General features: G+C 38.4%; 1 protein-coding gene across 4 annotated transcripts in view; it reads right to left on the minus strand.

Annotated features, from left to right (window-relative positions):
• Positions 1 to 21,171, minus strand: part of LOC115213915 (ras-related C3 botulinum toxin substrate 2) — a 267,882-nt gene that overhangs the window by 163,766 nt on the left and 82,945 nt on the right. For 2 of the 4 annotated variants that reach the window (XM_029782894.2, XM_036505075.1), the window contains one exon: positions 6,732 to 6,792. The exons of the other annotated variants lie outside the window; for them this stretch is intronic. The gene's annotated coding sequence lies outside the window, so the exon portion shown is untranslated. The remainder of the gene's footprint in view (positions 1 to 6,731; positions 6,793 to 21,171) is intronic. 4 annotated transcript variants of the gene reach the window in all.

Genomic DNA, 21,171 nt, shown 5'->3' on the forward strand with positions numbered 1-21,171 from the left:
AGCTACCATCATCACCAAACACCACCACCACCAGTGCTACTACTACCATTCACTCACAACAACCTCTCTCTCTCTCTCTATATATATATATATATATATATATATATATATATATGTATATATATATATATATATATATATATATGTATGTATATATATACATATGTATGTATATATATACATATGTATGTATATATATATACATCTCTCTCTCTCTCTCTCTCTATATATATATATATATATATATATATATATATATATGTATGTATATATATACATATGTATGTATATATATATATATACATCTCTCTCTCTCTCTCTCTCTATATATATATATATATATACACATCTCTCTCTCTCTATATATATATATATATATATATATATATATACATCTCTCTCTCTCTCTCATATATATACACACACACACACACACACACCACACACACATGCATATATATATCGTGCGAGTGTTCTATTTTACACGTTACATTCTTTTCCATTCTCAATCTCTTGTTCTTCATTTCTCCCCCTCTTTCGGAGGTCTTACAAATTCAGCAAACTGGGTTTTGGGGTTTTTTTTTTTCTTCTCTTTTTTTTTTTTAATCTTAACCTTTCTCTAACCCTATTTCATTCCATGCATGTACGTCTGTATATCAGCATGCACACACACTTACAAGCCTTTCTACATGTGCGTGTGTGTGTGTACGTGCATGCATGCGTGAGTTTGTGTGTGAATCATACTGGGCCTACATTCCCAGATGCGCATGTCTACAGCTTCCCATGTATGTATCTCTCTGTCTGTCTGTCCATCTCTGTGTGTCTGCCCACTCTCTCTCTCTCCCCCATCAACATTCATACACTACATCTGTGGCACTCCAGTACTATCATTGATACTTTTCCCAAACTACACATTCTCCATACATAACACTATCTGTCACCATCTCTATTCGCTGACAATTCCTGCTTTCAAGTTTATCCTGAAAGAAGTAAAGTCGGGTGGAGTATCATCTTTCTCCAGCTTCCATTGAGATAAACACTGAATTTATCTACATGCTTAAAAATTCTTTCTCTCTCTGTCACCCAGTCTGAGAGTATGACATGAACAAAACCGGTTTAATTAAACTCATTACATATATATATATATAGGGGCAGTAGTGGCTGTGTGGTAAGTAGCTTGCTTACCAACAACATGGTTCCGGGTTCAGTCCCACTGCATGGCACTTTGGACAAGTGTCTTCTACTAAAGCCTTGGGCTGACCAAAGCTTTGTGAGTGGGTTTGGTAGATGGAAACTGAAAGAAGCCCATCATAGATATGTGTGTGTGTTTGTCCCCCCAACATCACTTGACAATCGATGATGGTGTGTTTACGTCCCTGTAACTTAGCGGTTCGACAAAAAGAACCGAAAGAATAAGTACAAGGCTTACAAAGAATAAGTCCTGGCAGTCGATTTGCTCGACTAAAGGCGGAGCTCCAGCATGACTGCAGTCAAAATGACTGAAACAAGTAAAAGAATGAAAGAATAGTGGACAAGAACCAAACCCAGCCAAAGCGCATTCTTGCCCCACCCCCCACAAATCCTCTCCCCCAAAGAAAGGACAAAACCAAAAAGACAATAGAACTCTGTAGAATCAGTGTTGACTTGCATCTTGCTCATTTCTGTTATACAGGTGCAGATGTGGCAGTGTGGTAAGAAGGTTGCTTCCCAACTATATGGTTCCGGGTTCAGTCCCACTGCATGGCACTGTGGTCAGCGTGAGGCTTTAGTAGAAGACATTTGCCCAAAGCCTTGTGAATGGATTTGGTAGACGGAAACTGAAAGAAGCCTGTTGTATGTGTGCATGCATGAGAGAGAGAGAGTGTGTGTGTGTTCCACACCACTGCATGACAACGGGTGTGGGTGTGTTTATGTACAGCAAAAGAGACTGACAGAATAATTATCAAATTTACAAAAAAAAAAAAAAAAAAAAATCACTGGGAGTCAATACATCTGACTAAAAATTCTTGAAGGTGGTGCCCCAGCATGGTCACAGTCTCAGACTGAAACAAGTAAAAGATAGACGCTGAGCGGATGTAAGTTGTAGGAATATAGAGAGAAAAGGAAAGAGAGAAAGCAGCAATAATGAAAGTGTAAAATCGTTATGTCTTGCTATAACTTTTAATTGATTTACTCGCATTAATTTCTCAAACACAAAAAAAATCCACACTCTTTGTCGAGAGAGGCTGATCTCATGTGTGTCCTGTATGTATGATGGCAAAAGAATTATTGGGCCCCAACAGGCAGTAATAACTGCTGCATCATTCAATGCTTCATAAGGTTGGCAGCGAGATGGCAGAAACATTAAAACACAGGCGCAGGAGTGGCTGTGTGGTAAGTAGCTTGCTAACCAACCACATGGTTCCGGGTTCAGTCCCACTGCCTGGCATCTTGGGCAAGTGTCTTCTGCTATAGCCCCGAGCCGACCAATGCCTTGTGAGTGGATTTGGTAGACGGAAAATGAAAGAAGCCAGTCATATATATGTATATATATATATATGTATGTGTGTGTATATGTTTGTGTGTCTGTGTTTGTCCCCCCCAACATCGCTTGACAACCGATGCTGGTGTGTTTACGTCCCCGTCACTTAGCGGTTCGGCAAAAAGAGACCGATAGAATAAGTACTGGGCTTACAAAAAGAATAAGTCCCGCGGTCGAGTTGCTCAACTAAAGGCAGTGCTCCAGCATGGCCGCAGTCAAATGACTGAAACAAGTAAAAGAGAGAAGAAATGCTTAGCAGCATTTCTTCTGTCTTAACGTTCTGAGTTCAAATTTCGCCAAAGTCAACTTTGGGGGATCAATAAATTAAGTGCCAATTGCATTCTGGGGTTGATCTAACTGACTATCACCCTCCACCAAAATTTTGGGTCTTGTGCCCAGAGCAGAAAAGACGACCTCACAAGGTCACTTCCTGGGGTACAACACAATTTGAGAAGGGCAGACGCTTGAGGACTGAAATGAGGATGCCAAAAGCTTCAAGAGTGACAGAAACAGAGACGTCTCTTAATGACTGGTACTTAATCTTCTTTCACTCCTTTCCATACTTTTTGTATGCATTAAAGCAGTCTTATTCTTTTACCATTTACTTATTTACATTATTTACATTTGACGGATATTTGTCCTCATCTTGTTTGTTGTTAACACAACATTTCGGCAGATGTATCCTCCAGCCTTCATCAGGTGTCTTGGGGAAATTTCGAATCTAGCTTCTCATTACTAAGGTATTTTTCAATGTTATCATTATTATTATTCAGGTCACTAACTGGAATCAAACTCAGAATCTTGGGGTTAGTAGCCCACGCTCTTAACCACTACGTCATATGCCCGTGGGCATAATGTACATAATTCTTCGTCTCTTAAATATAGAACTGTATTACCTTTTACTTGTTTCAACCTTTAGACTGTAGCCATGCTGGAGCACCACCTTTAAGAACAAATCAACCCTGGTACTTAATTATTTTTAAACCTGGTATTTATTTTATCGGTCTCTTCTGCCAAAATACTAAACTACAGGCACATAAACACACCAACACCAATTGTCAAGCAATGGAGTGGGACAAACACACACACACACACAATGTGCTTCTTTCAGTTTCCATCTACCAAATCCACTCACAAGGCTTTGGTTGGCTCGAGGCCATAGAAGACATTTGCTTAAGGTGCCATGCAGTGGGACTGAACCCAGAACCATGTTGTTGGGAAGCAAATTTCTCACCACACAGCTACACCTGCATTTATGTCTGTTGCTTCCCCCCCCCCTGCCACCAAAAGACCTTTGCAATGCATCTCACTTTATAACATGAAATCCTCTAATACAAAATTAATTTCCATGTTACAGCAAGATTTGTTAGGAACATGCTATTTCTGTAATGCAAGGGGTTCCTGTACTTGCCCTAGGTTCACCGTTCAGCTGATATTCTGTAGTGAAATGGACAGGATACTAACTCTACATCACTTTCAGATGATGTGGTTGTCAAGTGCAGATACATACAGAATGTTAATTAAAATATACTAATAATATGTATGGCATGAAACAGAAATTGATTTCTGCTAATTGATGTCATGAAACCAATACCAATTCTTACAAGCCTCTTTGAGATTTTCTGAAACCTTTACAGTTTGCAAAATTCTAAGAACCAACTACAAATAAACATTACTCTAACCCAGTGCTTTTCAAACTTTTTGCTGGAGCGGAACCCCAAGGAAACATTCCACTGGCTCGAGGAACCCCTGTGCAATAATTTAATAGTCTTATGCACACATATCTGCACAGAAGAATTAAAAATCACTGCCGATTTTAGCAGTTTTGTAACTTCTTGCGGAACCCCTGGACTGTACTGGCGGAACCCTAAGGTTCCGCGGAACCCTGGTTGAAAACCACTGCTCTAACCTCACACTTACATTGATTTTACAAAGTGGCTGCTCTTTCTAGTGTATTCTATATAAATATATACTTACAGAACCATTCAAGCCCACAGCAGCATGAAAAGAGAGCTTGAAAAGACAGCAGCAATAATTAATTGAATATAGTTAACGAGGCAGAACACATTAACACTTTTTTTTTTGTTTTGTTTGGTTAGTGTACTAAGTGACTTGAACTTTAGAGGTAATACAGTTCTATATTTGAGAGATGAGGAATTATATACATTATTTACATTTGACGGATATTTGTCCTCCTCTTGATGAAGGCTGGAGAGAACATCAGCTGAAACGTTGTGTTAACAACAAACAAGATAAGGACAAATATCCGTCAAATGTAAATAATGTAACTTTAGAGATAGTATATAAAAATGTCAGATTTTTAATCATTAAACCTATATAAATAGGCGCAGGAGTGGCTGTGGTAAGTAGCTTGCTTACCAATCACTTGGTTCCGAGTTCATTCCCACTTGTGGCACCTTGGGCAAGTGTCTTCTACTATAGCCTCGGGCCGACCAAAGCCTTGTGAGTGGATTTGGTAGACGGAAACTGAAAGAAGCCTGTCGTATATATGTATATATATATGTATGTGTGTGTATATGTTTGTGTGTCTGTCTTTGTCCCCCCCACCATTCCTTAGCAACCGATGGTGGTGTGTTTACGTCCCGTAACTTAGCGGTTCAGCAAAAGAGACTGATAGAATAAGTACTAGTCTTACAAAGAATAAGTCCTGGGGTCGATTTACTCAACTAGAAGGCGGTGCTCCATGATGGTTGCAGTCAAATGACTGAAACAAGTAAAAGAGTAAAGAGTAAAGAGAGTAAATATATTATGCAACTGAGCTGATCAAACTGAGCAGATAACAGTTGGTCAAGATGTTGCTTGTCTACCAACATGTTAGAGTTTGGGGTTCAAGTCTTACAAGACTTGAATTTACTTCTTGTTCTGGTGGATGGTGGTCAATCTCTCTATATATAAAGTTGAAGTTGTCTGTGTATGGCAGGTTTGGTAGCCTTCAACTAACACTATCTCCTCCGAGACCCTGCGGCACAAGTTGACCAAAATTGAGAGTGTGATAGAAAAAGGCTTGCTCTTCCTTCCGTAGAAGAAAAAATCCAAATCGGACCATGTTAACACCAAAAATTATTTACATCAAAAAGGTGCTTTTTTTTCTATGAAAATCCCTATTATTTACGATTTTTTTACTGCTGTGTCGCCATTTTTCGGTGTATTTCAACCAGAAAAATGTTCACTTAAAGAGAATAACAAGCTACATAATGCAAAATTTTTACTTTTCAAAAATTCCAATTCTAAAGAGTCGAAACAAACCTGAGCAACGCCTGGTGATACTGCTAGTTATTTATAATACCAGTTCAAAAATTAACAGGATTTAAACTTGATTTATTACTCCTCTCCTCACAAAATAAAAATCCCTTTTTATCAAACCATTATGACTGCTGTTAAGCAATGGTGAGGCTTGTCCACCATTTCACTATTGCAGTGGAGAAATGTGGTTGCCAAGGTTCTGACAGACCAGGTCACATGATGATGATAGAGTTTTCACTAGGATTCTTATTTAATTTATAAGACTACCTGTATTAATCAACATGCATACAGGTAGGGGGGAAAGTAAAATACTTTTAATATTTCATCTAACATTAAAGTAAGGCAAAAACAAGGAAAGTTTGAAAAAATGCAATATGTATGTATGCATGTATATGTGTGTGTGTGTGTGTGTATGTATGTATGTACGTGTGTATGTATGTACGTGTGTATGTATGTACATGTATATGTATGTACGTGTGTATGTATGTATGTGTGTGTATGTATGTATGTATGTATGTGTGTATGCATGTGTGTATGTACGTGTGTATGTATGTATGTATGTACGTATGGAGCTTCAGATATTGTTGGTCTTGTTGTAGCTGTAAGGTTTCTTTGATTCGTCCAGAAACATTTATCTTTCTGGATTGGCAAACATATTGTTTAAAATTCAGTTTCAATCAACATTCATCAATCAATCTAGCATGAAAGAAACTACAACCACATTTACAACCACATTCAGTTTCCTGTTCTTCTAAGAAGTGTTCTAAGAAAATGTTATTAGTAAATAGATTATACAATAAACTAAAGTCGAAGAAGAAAAAGAAAATGTAAAGTGGAGGGAGTTGGGAGGGGTTACGAAAAGGAAAAATAAATATAATAATAATAAAAAAACAAAAGAAAATTTCACATGTTTGTTGTAGTCATCAATAATATATTTGAAACATACCCAAGCCTATCCAGAACCTTCGAGTTAGAGAGGGGGGGAAACCTCGTAAGACTTGTTCAAACTGGAAGAAAAGCAACAGAAATTCACAGTTAAATCAACTGTAGAGGAGGAACAGTTGTGAAAAATCTAAATCTAACATCAAAAGAATCTAAAACTAACATGAAAAGATGTAAAAAAAGAACAAAAAAAAAACTCAAGTTTAATAAAGGTCTATTTTGGTCAGGCACAATACCAAATTTAGAAAAACGGTAGAGAGAAATTTAGTCAATTGTAGTACCTCAAATTGTTAGTATTGTTGTTATCAAAACAGTCCAAAACAATCACTATTTGCAATCAGGTGCATTAAAGGTTGCATCTTTGGAAGCACCTGTTAATACCTGTAATCTCTGTTTCATTTTGATAGCCACAACTTTTCCCTCCCTAAATCAACAGCAAGTATTCTAGAAACAATTTTTGTTTGATCCATATTTTTTGTCTTAACCACCTAGAGTGGGCTTCTTTTTTTTTGCTTTTTTTTTTTGTTTTTTTTTCAAAGAAAATCCTTCAAATATTTACTTTACATTCACAAACATACTAAGTAATCTTACAGCACACACACACACACAGTTTATTGAAATATAAAACACTTTTTTAAAAGACAGAGTAAAAAACTTTGGGTCAGCGTACCAAGATTGTTTGCTATGATCTCTCATCAGGAAACTAAATTTAACAATCTTTTTTCAAAATAGAACTTCTTACATGAGTTTTGCTTCTTTCTACAAAAATTATAAAATATTTTACATTCCAATTCTAATTTTGCTATGTAGAGTATGCTACCAATGTCACCAAGTTGAAAAATCTAAAAATCAACATATCACCACCTACATATTTACTTTATTCAATTGTGGTGTACAAAATATGACACCAGACATTATTGCCATGCTTTATTGTTTTAAATGCAATTTTCAGCATTGTATTTCAGTAAACACACTGCATGCATGAATAACTTGTGTTTCTGCAGGAGTACAATTGCTAAATTTATGCCACAGCATATCAAGTCGTTGCAGTTTCTATTTTCAAAAAACTACTGGGTCATCCCAAAACTAATGCATTTTTTTCAATTGCATGAACTAAACATCGGAGAGGAGTGGGATAAACTACTTGCATCAACTTGTTATAAAAGCATGGAGTAATTTTACATTGATTTCGTTCTTAGTGCAAGTATTCAAGAGTGCAGTTCGATTTTAACAGTTATTTTTTCAAAGCTATGATAGAAGTGTATAATGGAAGTGACAAAGGAGCATATTTGACATATTTTGCTTTATGATTCAATAAGGCAACAACACAATGGAAAGTGCAAGGAATATTAATGCAGTATATGGGGATTGGACAATAAGCATAAGCCAGTGTCAATGGTGGTTCCAGAAATTCCCAGCCAGAAACTACAGCCTAGAAGACAAGCCTCGTGCTGGAAGATCTGTAGACCTCAACAAGGATGTCCTGCAAGCCCTGGTGGAACAAAATCCCATTATAACTGTTGAGGAACTAACAGAGAAGCTTGGATTGGTCATTCAACCATTCATCTGCGTGCCATTGGAAAAGTCAGTAAATTGGGTCAATGGGTTCCTCACAAATTTTCCAAGTGCAATCATGCACTTTAAGTGAATGTGTGCTCTTCTTTGCTGTCACATTTCATGAATGAACCTTTTTTGGACTGAACAGTGACAGGTGCCGAAGACAGTGGGTAGGGAAAGGAGAAACACTGGTACCCCTGGCTAAAGAAGGTCTTCACCCACATAAGGTGTTGTTACCTGTTTGGTGGTATATGAAAAGTTTAGTCCACTTTGAACTTTTAAACCCAAACCAAACGATAACAGAGGAGATCTGCTGTGAGCAGCTTGAGTGGCTTGAGTTAGTGCTAGAAGGGAAAATGACCATCTTTGGTTTCAAGATGAAAGGTGTTCTTCCATCAGGATAATGCTCGGCCACATACAGCAAGGATGACATTCCAAAGGCTGGAGCAGTTTGAATGGGAAACGATGACCCACCCACCATATTCACTGGACATTGCCCCATCTGATTATCATTTATTCTGTAGTCTTCAAAATCATTTGGATGGTAAAAATACGAATTCTGTAGAGAGGTCAGAACAGTTCTGGAGGAGTATTTTTCATCATGGACAAGTGAATTTTGGAAGAGGGGTCTTGCAAATCTACCAGAGAGATGGAAGAGCATTGTATAAAATGAAGGGGAGAATATTTTAGATTAAAAAAGAACTTTGTTTATCTTAATTTTGAAAAATAAATAATTATAAAAAAACTGCATTATTTATGGGATGACCCATTATATAGGCCATACACAGCCTCATGAACAGATTTGGTAAATGGAAACTAGAAGCCCATCGTGTGTGTGTGTGTGTGTGTGTGTGTGTGTGTGTGTGTGTGACATTTTATTTTATCTTATCCCAATAGCTGGAAAATAATGTTTACTTTAACATACTCTTACTCTTTACTCTATTACTTGTTTCAGTCATTTGACTGGGGCCATGCTGGAGCACCGCCTTTAATCGAGCAAATCGACCCCAGGACTTATTCTTTTGTAAGCCCAGTACTTATTCTATCGGTCTCTTTTGCTGAACTGCTAAGTAACGGGGACATAAACAAGCAATGCTAGGGGAACAAACACAGACACACAAACACACACACACGCATATATATACATATATATGACGGGCTTCTTTCAGTTTCCGTCTACCAAATCCACTCATAAGGCTTTGGTCGACCTGAGGCTTAGTAGAAGACACTTGCCCAAGGTGCCACGCAGTGGGACTGAACCCGGAACCATGTGGTTGGTAAACAAGCTACTTACCACACAGCCACTCCCGCGCCATACGAAAAATATTTTATTTTTTCTTCAAATATTGTCCCACAAAAGAAAAGAGTTGCTTTATATTCAAGTCCATAAGAGACCTTTAAAAATAGGAGACTGTAAAGACTTGAACAGAAGACATTTTCCTCTCTTGCTTTTTGAAGAGTGTTAAAGAAAGAATTTTGGGGAAAAAAATATTCCCAAGTTTACATGCCATCCTGATTGAAGAGTTACATAACCAAAAACATTGTCTAATCATTTTATTTTCAGCATAAAAATGTTTGGTAATGAACCACAACTCAATTTATCAGACATGGTTGTGTCAGTTGTCAAGAAAGAATTCTTCTCTATCATTTTTTTATAAACACTCAAATATTTGTTGAATCTTAAATCTTCTGTTACTCTATTTCATCATCATCATATAACATCCGCTTTCCATGCCGGCATGGGTTGGATGGTTTGGCTTGAGCCGGTAAGGTCAGAGGTCACATGAGACTCCAATGACCACTTTGGTATGGTTTCTATGGTTACGTGCCCTTCCCATCACTAATCACTCTACAGAATGTAATGGGTGCTTTTTATGTGGCACCAGCACCAACAGGGTCATCGAGTAATTTTCAAGACAAAAAAACCCCTCGGGAGTAATAGTAGGAGGTTGGTGTCAGTTGCCGAGAGATGAGAGGAAGAGATGGAAAGGGGTAGGTGAGAGATGAGAGGCATAGATAGACAGGGGTAGGTGAGAGATGAGATTTATAGATGGACAGGGGTAGGTGAGAGATGAGAGGCATAGATGGACAGGGGTAGGTGAGAGATGAGAGGAATAGATGGATAGGGGTAGGTGAGAGATGAGAGGCATAGATGGACAGGGGTAGGTGAGAGATGAGAGGTATAGATGGACAGGGGTAGGTGAGAGATGAGAGGCATAGATGGATAGGGGTAGGTGAGAGATGAGATTTATAGATGGACAGGGGTAGGTGAGAGATGAGAGGCATAGATGGACAGGGGTAGGTGAGAGATGAGAGGAATAGATGGATAGGGGTAGGTGAGAGATGAGAGGCATAGATGGACAGGGGTAGGTGAGAGATGAGATTTATAGATGGACAGGGGTGGGTGAGAGATGAGAGGCATAGATGGACAGGGGTAGGTGAGAGATGAGAGGAATAGATGGAAAGGGTAGGTGAGAGATAGAGGCATAGATGGACAGGGGTAGGTGAGAGATGAGAGCATAGATGGACAGGGGTAGTGAGAGATGAGATTTATAGATGGACAGGGGTAGGTGAGAGATGAGAGGCATAGATGGACAGGGGTAGGTGAGAGATGAGAGGCATAGATGGACAGGGGTAGGTGAGAGATGAGAGGAATAGATGGACAGGGGTAGGTGAGAGATGAGAGGCATAGATGGACAGGGGTAGGTGAGAGATGAGAGGTATAGATGGACAGGGGTGGGTGAGAGATGAGAGGAAGAGATGGAAAGGGTAGGTGAGAGATGAGATTTATAGATGGACAGGGGTAGGTGAGAGAGATGAGAGGCATAGATGGACAGGGGTAGGTGAGAGATGAGAGGCATAGATGGACAGGGGTAGGTGAGAGATGAGAGGAATAGATGGATAGGGGTAGGTGAGAGATGAGAGGAACAGATGGATAGGGGTAGGTGAGAGATGAGAGGCATAGATGGACAGGGGTAGGTGAGAGATGAGATTTATGGACAGGGATAGGTGTTCTGCTGACAATAATTTTTTAAAATAATGAATTATTTAGTAAAGTAACTGTCATTAATAAGCTGATGTTTGGAATATAAATTCCCATGAATACAGACTAACATGGAATTTTGATGGAAGCTTTTAATTTGGATCAGATCAAATAAAAGCAAGTTTGTATCATAAAACAAAGGGAAATCTCAAGGAAATTTGGTATCAGAAAACTATCCCTTTACGCTTGTACGGGCAAACTAAAACAATGAACTGAGATCAAGAGAAATCTATACCAGAGTTTGAAGGTCACCAAATCATCATCAAAAGGTAAGTCATACAACGAAAAGCAAAGTAAAAGATCTTCCATCATTCACCTCACAGAATGTCTTTTATTGATTACATTAAATTCTGCCAGGATTGAAATTCTGAACAGCAAATTACTTTAAACAGGGCTTCACTCACTCACTCTCTCTCTCTCTCTCTCTCTCACACACACACACACACAAGAAAATGAGCAATACATTAAATTCCACTGTTGGAATGAAAATTTATTATTAAATTGAATTTATAACTGACAAAGCAAGGCTCTAAGAATGACCGAGTTGCTTCTACTTATTTTAGAGAAAATTAGTTTTCGGTATAAGCAAGTCTAGAAACTTCCTAAAGAATTTAGTATTTGCTGGAGTATATAAACCAACAATGCTCTGGTTATTTTCCATTAATTTGGGTAAAAGGTATTTTATTTCTTCATGTTCTTCCTTCCAATAAGTACTATCAGTCAAGCTGAACATTCTCTAAGAATACCACATTTTAATATGGTGTTCTTAGAGAATGTTCAGCTAGAATGATGTGCAATACCTTTGCCATAGTTGGAGATGTAGAAATATCACTACTGTGGCTACAGCTACTGTTGCTGCTATGGATACTACTAGAATATTGAAAAATACAACGTATTTCCAACTTTTTATAAATGTCAATTTGTGTAAGTCTTAAATGAAAAACTATAAAACAAATAGAAAAAAAAAATGTTAATGCCAACTCATGCTAATTATGGATGGTGCTTCAGTTAAGTATATCTACCATTTGTCAATATGAACTGGTCAAAAGAAACAAGTGTATTGCACTGAAGTCTCATAAATGGTACTAGAATATAAAACAATGTCTACGAGAGAGCAGGAATGAGAGGACGTTACTGAAACACACAGAGGCCAATACTGGCAGAATAAACTTAAAAAGTGTTAAATGAGCTAATTGCATCTTTTGGTCAATCTGAGAGTGAATGCGTTTGACAATTTGAAAATATCAATTTTTAAATGTGTGTGTGTGTGTGGTGTGTGTGTGTGTGCATGTGCATAAACCTATTTAATAGACAAAGGCGGTGAGCTGGCAGAATCGTTAGCACGCCGGGTGAGCGGTATTTTGTCTGCCATTACGTTCTGAGTTCAAATTCCGCCGAGGTCGACTTTGCCTTTCATCCTTTTGGGGTCGATTAAATAAGTACCAGTTACGCACTGGGGTCGATATAATCGACTTAATCTGTTTGTCTGTCCTTGATTGTCCTCTCTGTGTTTAGCCCCTTGTGGGTAGTAAAGAAATATATTTAATAGACAAAGAAATGCATCAAATTGATCAAAATTCTCTGCAGATTGACAAAATGGTGGCCAGCCTTAATTGATTTTCTACCCTAATAGGAGAATCTCATCAGGTGTAGGAGTGGCTATGTGGTAAGTAGCTTGCTTACTGACCACATGGTTCCAGGTTCAGTCCCACTGCATGGCAACTTGGGCAAGTGTCTCCTACTATAGCCTCGGGCCAACCAAAGCCTTGTGAGTGGATTTGGTAGATGGAAACTGAAAGAAGCCCGTCATATATATGTACATATATATATTTGTATGTGTGTGTGTCTGTGTTTGTCCCCCCAACATCACTTGACAACCGATGCTGTAACTTAGTGGTTTAGCAAAAGAGAACGATAGAATAAGTACTAGGATTACAAAGAATAAGTCCTGGGGTCGATTTGCTCGACTAAAGGCGGTGCTCCAGCATGGCCACAGCCAAATGACTGAAACCAGTAAAAGAGTAAAGAGGTCACTACATCATGTGACCAATCACAGTGAAATTAATAGCCAATCCTTTCATATGCTTTCATATTTAAGGGGAAGATGCAATGATATTTTCTTGCTATGCAGAGGGATTTTTCCTGTTGAAGGAGACAAGACAGGCAGGATTTCATTGGATATTTTCAAGATTTTGTTCATGAAATCAGTGCAGTTTCTGCTTCAGATGTTGAGATTGCATTTGGATAAAGCTTGGTTAGAGAAGGAGGAATGAAGAGTGGTACCATCTGCAACGAAGAAGGTATTGTTAGAGGTGATGGTACGCAGGTGTACAGAAGGAAAATAACTCAGGGGATAAGACCAAACCCTGGAGCACACCAATGTTGATAGAATGTTAGAGTGTAGGGGAAAAGAGATCAAACAGTTATCTGTGATATTGCTATCTGAAAGGTTACAGAAGAAGAATCAAGTAAACTAATATAAAATAATAACAACACTAATAGTTTACAGATCTGAAATGATTAAAAGACTAATAACACTAGTTAGATTTTAAAAATTCATAGGTTTTTGGTAAAAACTAAACCAGTGAAAATATTACAAAATCCTCAAAAGTAAAGATCAATAAGAAATTTCAAAAGCAATATATTATCTCATCAGTTAAAATTTCAAATTCCAACAAAAAAATGGAAGACAATTTGTGGAATTACCATGTCTGTGATAGTTGGTGAAAATATGAAGTTTACATGAGGAAATATAAAGAAAATAATATTTCTGGCATAAACATAATCCTTGAAATATTTGGATAAGATCGTGACACTCCGTCGGTTACGACGATGAGGGTTCCAGTTGATCTGATCAACAGAACAGCCTGCTCGTGAAATTTACGTGCAAGTGGCTGAGCACTCCACAGACACATATATCCTTAACGTGGTTCTTGGGGGAGATTCAGCGTTACACAGAGTGTGACGAGGCTGGCCCTTTGAAATAAGGTACAACAGAGACAGGAAGAAAGAGTGAGAGAAAGTTGTGGTGAAAGAATACTGCAGGGTTCGCCACCAACTCCTGCAGGAGCCCCATGGACCTTCAGGTGTTTTTGCTCAATAAACACTCACAACACCTGGTCTGGGAATCAAAACCGCAATCCTATGACCGCGAGTCCACTGCCCTAACCGCTGGGCCATTGCACCTCCACATTGGATAAGATAAGATGTAAAGGAACATGGTATTCATGCATTTCTCCAACTAAAAGTGAAATGATGCAAATGAGAAATCTAAATTCCATTATAGTCTTGGTTTTCTAGGAGCTTACTCATCACCATCATGATTATTTTTACACCCACTAACCATGCTGGCATGGACAGGACAGGTTCAGAAGATTCAGCAAGCTGTAGGGTTACATCAAGTTCCAATGTTTGCTATTATATGGTTTCTATGGCTGGGTGTCCATTCTAATGCCGGCTACACTGTGCACTCCTTTCTTGCCTCTGGCAGGAAGTTATTAAATAACTAGCAAGACTGGAAAACAAGAAAAGGAAAAAGCACCCTTGACCAAGGGGCCGGATTTGGTTTATGCTTGATGTTGGAATGTTGAAGCAAGGATAAAGGGACAAGCACAGTTGTCTTGTTATAGGGGAGCTGTATGACCCCACCCCACACCCGGTATTAAATAAGGCTGAATGGAAAACACGGTAGTGGTAGAGCAAAGCCTCAAGAAACAAGGAGGTGAGTATAAGAAGATGCAGACAGGGGACAGAAAGGGGGAAGTCATGAGTGTGAGGGGAGAGTAACAGATGGGGTAGAGGTGATTGTGGTGAGTGAGGGGCAGGTTACTACAGCTTATTCCTACTTAATAAAACACTTGCACCGTTAGTTTAAAAACAAAAACATATTTTCTTAGTATCAGAATTATATTCATTTATTCTTTTATTTTGCTTCAGTCATTTGACCATGGCCATGCTGGAGCATTGCCTTTTAACTGAAGAAATTGATCTCAGGACTTATTCTTTGTAAGCCTGGTACTTATTCTAACAGTCACTTCTGCCAGACTGCTAAGTTATGGGGATATAAACACACAAACATCAGTTGTCAAGTGATGGTGAGGGGAACAAACACAGACACACACATAAATATATACATACATATATGATGGGCTTCTTTCAATTTCCGTCTACCAGATCCACTCACAAGGCTTTGGCCACCCGAGGCTAAATTAGAAGGCACTTGCCCAAGGTGCCATGCAATGGAACTGAACGCAAAACCATGTGGTTGGGAAGCAAGCTTCTTACCACACAGCCACTCCTGTGCCAATATACTCATTCTTCAAATTAAAATATCTATAATTATATCTGAGCAGATGAGACATAAATCATGAGTATTTGATGCTGTCATGTGGGTTCAACTGTAGCTCAAATTTGATCAAACTTATGACCCTAAGTATTTTCAACCTTGACCATCACATCATTTCAGAGGTACCCGGGTAACCATCAACAACCGTGTTTCTCATCCAACTCTTTCTTGGCGTGACCATCTTTAAAATGATTCAACTCATTCCTAGACAGTTCCTACTTGCAAAAAACCATGTACCCCGCTACTATGCTAAAACCTGAAATCCTTCAGTTGGCTTCAACCCCTAATACAACTTTGACCCTTAGAAAATGTAGCACCCCACTGAAGCAAACAGAAAGCGGTGTGGCCATAATTACCATAGCAACTTGACTGATGTTTCAACTTCAAATTTGTACGATAATCACTAGAGAGTGAGAAAGTTCATTTTCCCAGCAATATGAAATATTGTAAGTGTATAATATATACATGTGAATGAATCATTAATTATCTGTGCGATACACACACACACACACATACGTATTTATGTAGGTGTGGTTTTGAAGTTAAGAAGCTTACTAACCATGGGTTCTCAGGTTCAGTCTCACTGCATGGCATCCTGGACAAACATCTATATAGCCCCAGGCCAACCAAAGCCATGTGAGTGGATTTGGTCGGCAGAAACTGAAAAAAGCAGTGAGCTGGCAGAAATGTTAGCACGCTGGACGGAATGCTTAGTAGTATTTTGTCTGTGGTTATGTTCTGAGTTCAAATTCTGCCGAGGTCGACTTTGCCTTTCAATCCTTTCAGAGTTGATAAATTAAGTAACAGTTATGCACTGGGGGTCGATGTAATTGACTTAATCCCTTTGTCTGTCCTTGTTTATTCCCTCTATGTTTAGCCCCTTGTGGGCAATAAAGAAATAAGAAACTGAAAGAAGCCCAATGTGTGCATGCATGTGTGTGTGTATGTGTGTGTGTGTGTGCATGGCCTTGTCCTATTACCACATGATCGGTGTAAATCAGAATCATCATACAAAGGTTTCTAGTGTTCTATGGAAAACCATGTCTGGTCATAGGGAAAATATTTAATATCTTCCTTTAAAAGAGGTGAGGATTGGTGACAGGAAAAGCATCTATCTGGATGTAGAAAATCTACTTCAGTAAATTCCATCTGACCCATGCAAGTATAGAAAAGTGGATGTTAATTGATAATGATGATTTGTGTGTGTGTGTGTGTGTGTGTGTGTGAAGGGCATCCAGCTGTAGAAACCAAAATCAGGCTATGGAATTTGGTGCAGCCCTCAGCATTGCCAGCTCTTGTCAAGCCGTCAAACCCATGCCAGCATCGAAAATGGATGTTAAATGATGGTGATGATGATATATATACACACACACATGCATGCACACACGCATATATACACACATACGCATGTGTATACATATGCACACATGCATATACACATACATATAAACATACATGCACACACATGCAATATATACATGCAATTCTTAGAATTGAAAAAAAATTTAATTCATTTGATATTTTAGGCTCTTTTAGAATTCTGTATTCAAAGTTATTTCATACTTTACAAAGAAATGTTCTGGAAAGGCAGCTTAGCCATTAAAAATTGCAACCTTTTTCAACCTAACCCTTTCATCTAGTTTATATATAAATATTTTTAGTGCCAAATTATTGTAAACAGCCAAATAAAATTATCTATCTATAGGAGAAATGACTGACTTCTTACAAAGCCGCAGATTTTAAGGAAAGTGAAAATGAGATTTCGTAATATTCATGCTTTTGTCAAGAATATTTATTACCACTAAGTAATGGTGAAGCAGCTGCAAACATCAATTGGCACCGTCGAGATATTAGGACACTAACAGCGTATCTTTCTGACTATTCTTCGTCAACTGCTGCCAAAGAATATATTAAAAACTCTAATGTCAAATGAGAAATGTTTTCGCTCCACACAGACATCTAAATTTAGTTTTATCCAAGACTGAGTTACTCTTTATTCTTTTACTTGTTTTAGTCATTTGACTGTAGCCATGCTGGAGCACCGCCTTTAGTCGAGCAAATCGACCCCGGGACTTATTCTTTGTAAGCCTAGTACTTATTCTATCGGTCTCTTTTGCCGAACCGCTAAGTGATGGGGACGTAAACACACCAGCATCGGTTGTCAAGCAATGCTAGGGGGACAAACACAGACACACAAACACACACACACACGCATCTATATATATATACATATATACGACAGGCTTCTTTCAGTTTCCATCTACCAAATCCACTCACAAGGCATTGGTCGGCCTGGGGCTATAGTAGAAGACACTTGCCCAAGGTGCCACGCAGTGGGACTGAACCCGGAACCATGTGGTTGGTTAGCAAGCTACTTACCACACAGCCACTCCTGCGCTTGAATAGCTTTTCGCAGGAATTTGAACACTTGCACTCTTGTTCAGAGCAGATCTGTCTCACACTTTAATCCTTAAACATTCAGATAACTTTGTCAAGTGTAATGATTATTTATCCATATTGCTTTTCTGGGGTTTCACTGTTGTAGTTGCTTATTTTGAGAATGGTATTGTAGGATAGGTTTGAGAGGCCAGAAGTGGCCAGTTTGAACATAACACAGGTAGAATATTTGGGTTGGATATGATTGGTTTAAATTCTAAAGAGTTAAACACTCAACTGCAACATCGTTATAAGAAAGTAATTACATAAGTAAAGTAGAAATATTTTAAAACTATTTTCCAGTACATTACTCTTTACTTAAAAGTTTTAAAATACATATATGGTTGCCAAAGACAATTAAAAAAAATTTTTTTTAAGACATAATAAGAATTTAGCAGCTTCAAGAACATGAATTATCTCTTTATAAGCATATAAGGCTATAAATAATGGCATATAAATATTGGGTTAAAAACCCTTTGGATAAGCTTTCAACTTTTTCCATCCAAGTTGGGTCTACGGGAATGCATGCAATCGTCACAATGGAAGATGCCTTCATCCTCACGACTGAAGAAGGCATGACAAAACCACAGCTCAATCCAGAGAATGCTCATCATCTTTTTCAACATCCACAGTATTGTGCATTGAGAATGTCCCCTCCCCGAGAGCCAGACCGTCAGTCATGTTTTGAAGCATTTGAGTGAAGATATTCGGTAAAAGTGGTTCGCTCTGTGGAGAGTGAGGGTTTGGATTCTTCATGACAACAATGCACCCGGTCACTCAGCTCTTCTCACTCGGGGGTTTCTTACCCAAAATACAGGGTATTGCTTCCGCACCCTCCCGATTTGCCAGATTTAGCACCTGCAGACTTCCATCTCTTCCCCAAGATAAAAATGCAGCTCAAAGATCACCGTTTTAACACCGATGTCGAGATCAAGAGCAAATTGCAGAAGGTCTTTGACTTGCTTACAGAAAACGACTTCCAGGCTGGATTCCAAAAGTGACAGGAATACTGGGACCAGTGTGTGGCTCCAAAAGGTGACTATTTCGAAGGCGTAAATAAGTCATTTTTTTTTTTATTAAAACATAACTAGTCTGGGAACGTTTTAATACTACCTTGTATTTCACCATTGATCAGTGTTTAATCCTAAGTCAATTCTAACCAAGAAAGTCAAAAGCTTTCCAGCCATGGCCATACTATCTTAATTAGACTAAGATTACATTATTCATGTGTGTTTCCCTTAATAAGCAACAGTATAATTTGCAGGAAATCTGGCTATTATTTCTAGCAGGTAGAGTGACTATGGAGAGGAAGTTCCTTTTACTACCGATAGTGGTTTAACCTCAAGTCAGCACTGACTGACCAGACCTATGATTAAAAAGCATTCCACCCATGGCCATCAGGTCTCTTTATTCACACAATGCTAATGAATGAGTCAGGAATTTTGATAATATTCATGCATATCATAGTCTTTTAGTAGAGTATTTACTACCTCCTATGTCACTTGGTTACTATTCAGTAGAAATCAATATCTGAAACAGCAAACCGGATGTTTCAACAAAGAAAATAAATAAATAAATAAATAAGCAGAATGGATTTTTGATTGGTTAAAATTTTTTCAATCATCTGAATTAAAAGTCACAAAGTTTATATCTTTTGTCACCAGAAATGTGTTACTACATGACCAGAATACTTTTGTTTTTTCACTTGTTTTTGTTGCTTTTAATTTATTCATTCATTCATTGCTACCAGGAAACATTTCCTCTCTTTCTCTCTCTCTCTCTCTTTCTATGAGGAAGAAAGAGTTTGTGTCAAAAAGAAACGTAAAACAGACTCGTCTTCCTCCAGTTAAAATAAAGGATTCCATTATGTGAGCAATTCTATCTCTTGAAGTCCTACTTTCTGCACCGCCAGGTCAACAAATGACCTTGCATGACTTTTTTGAGAAATCCTATGTGCTAATCAAGGAATTTCTAAAGGAGATTACAAAAGTGGTTTTCTATCTCTTTCCTTTTATTATCATTATTATTATTATTATTATTATTGTTATTATTAAGGTGGTGAGCTAGCAGAAACATTAGCATATGAAGCAAAATGCTGCCAAGCATTTTGTCTGCCTTCACGTTCAGAGTTCAAATACTACCAAAGTCAAATTTACCTTTCATTCTTTCGGGGTCGATACAGTAAGAACCAGTTGAACACTGGGATTGATGTAATCAACTTACCCACTTCCTGAAATTACTAGCCTTGTGCCAAAATTTGAAATCATCATTATTATTATTATTATTACTATTACAGCAGGCAGAACTCTTAGCATTCTGGGCAAAATGCCACTAAGCATTCTGTCCATCTTTACGTTGTGAGTTCAAATTTTGGAGAACTTCTAAAGTCCATCAAGTGTATCTTCTATCTTTTACTTGTTTCAGTCATTAGACTGTGGCCATGCTGGGGCAGCACCTTGAAGAATTTTAGTAAAATGAATCAAGCCCAGTACTTATTTTATTGGTCTCTTTTGCTGAACTGCTAAGTAAGGGAGACATACACACACCAACATTGGTTGTCAAGTGGTGGTAGGATCAAACACACACACACACACGACAGGCTTCTTTCAGTTTCTGTCTGCCAAATCCACTCACAAGGCTTTATTCAGTCCAAGGCTATGGTGGAAGACACTTGTCCAAAGTGCCATGCAGTGGGACTGAACTCAGAACCACATGGTTGGGAAGCAAACTTCTAACCACACAGCTGTGCATGCGTGTGCATGTGTCCATGCTTGCACAGGGCTAAAAACTGATGCTTACATTGCTTTCTTCCAGATCTCATAACAGGCGCAGGAGTGGCTGTGTTGTAAGTAGCTTGCTTACCAACCACATGGTTCTGGGTTCAGTTCCACTGCGTGGCATCTTGGGCAAGTGTCTTCTGCTATAGCCCCAGGCCGACCAATGCCTTGTGAGTAGATTTGGTAGACAGAAACTGAAAGAAGCCTGTCGTATATATGTATATATATATGTATGCGTGTGTGTGTTTGTGTGTCTGTGTTTGTCCCCCTAGCATTGCTTGACAAC

The sequence above is a fragment of the Octopus sinensis genome, linkage group LG7 (genome assembly GCF_006345805.1).
Source record: "Octopus sinensis linkage group LG7, ASM634580v1, whole genome shotgun sequence".
Taxonomy (NCBI): Eukaryota; Metazoa; Mollusca; class Cephalopoda; order Octopoda; family Octopodidae; genus Octopus; species Octopus sinensis.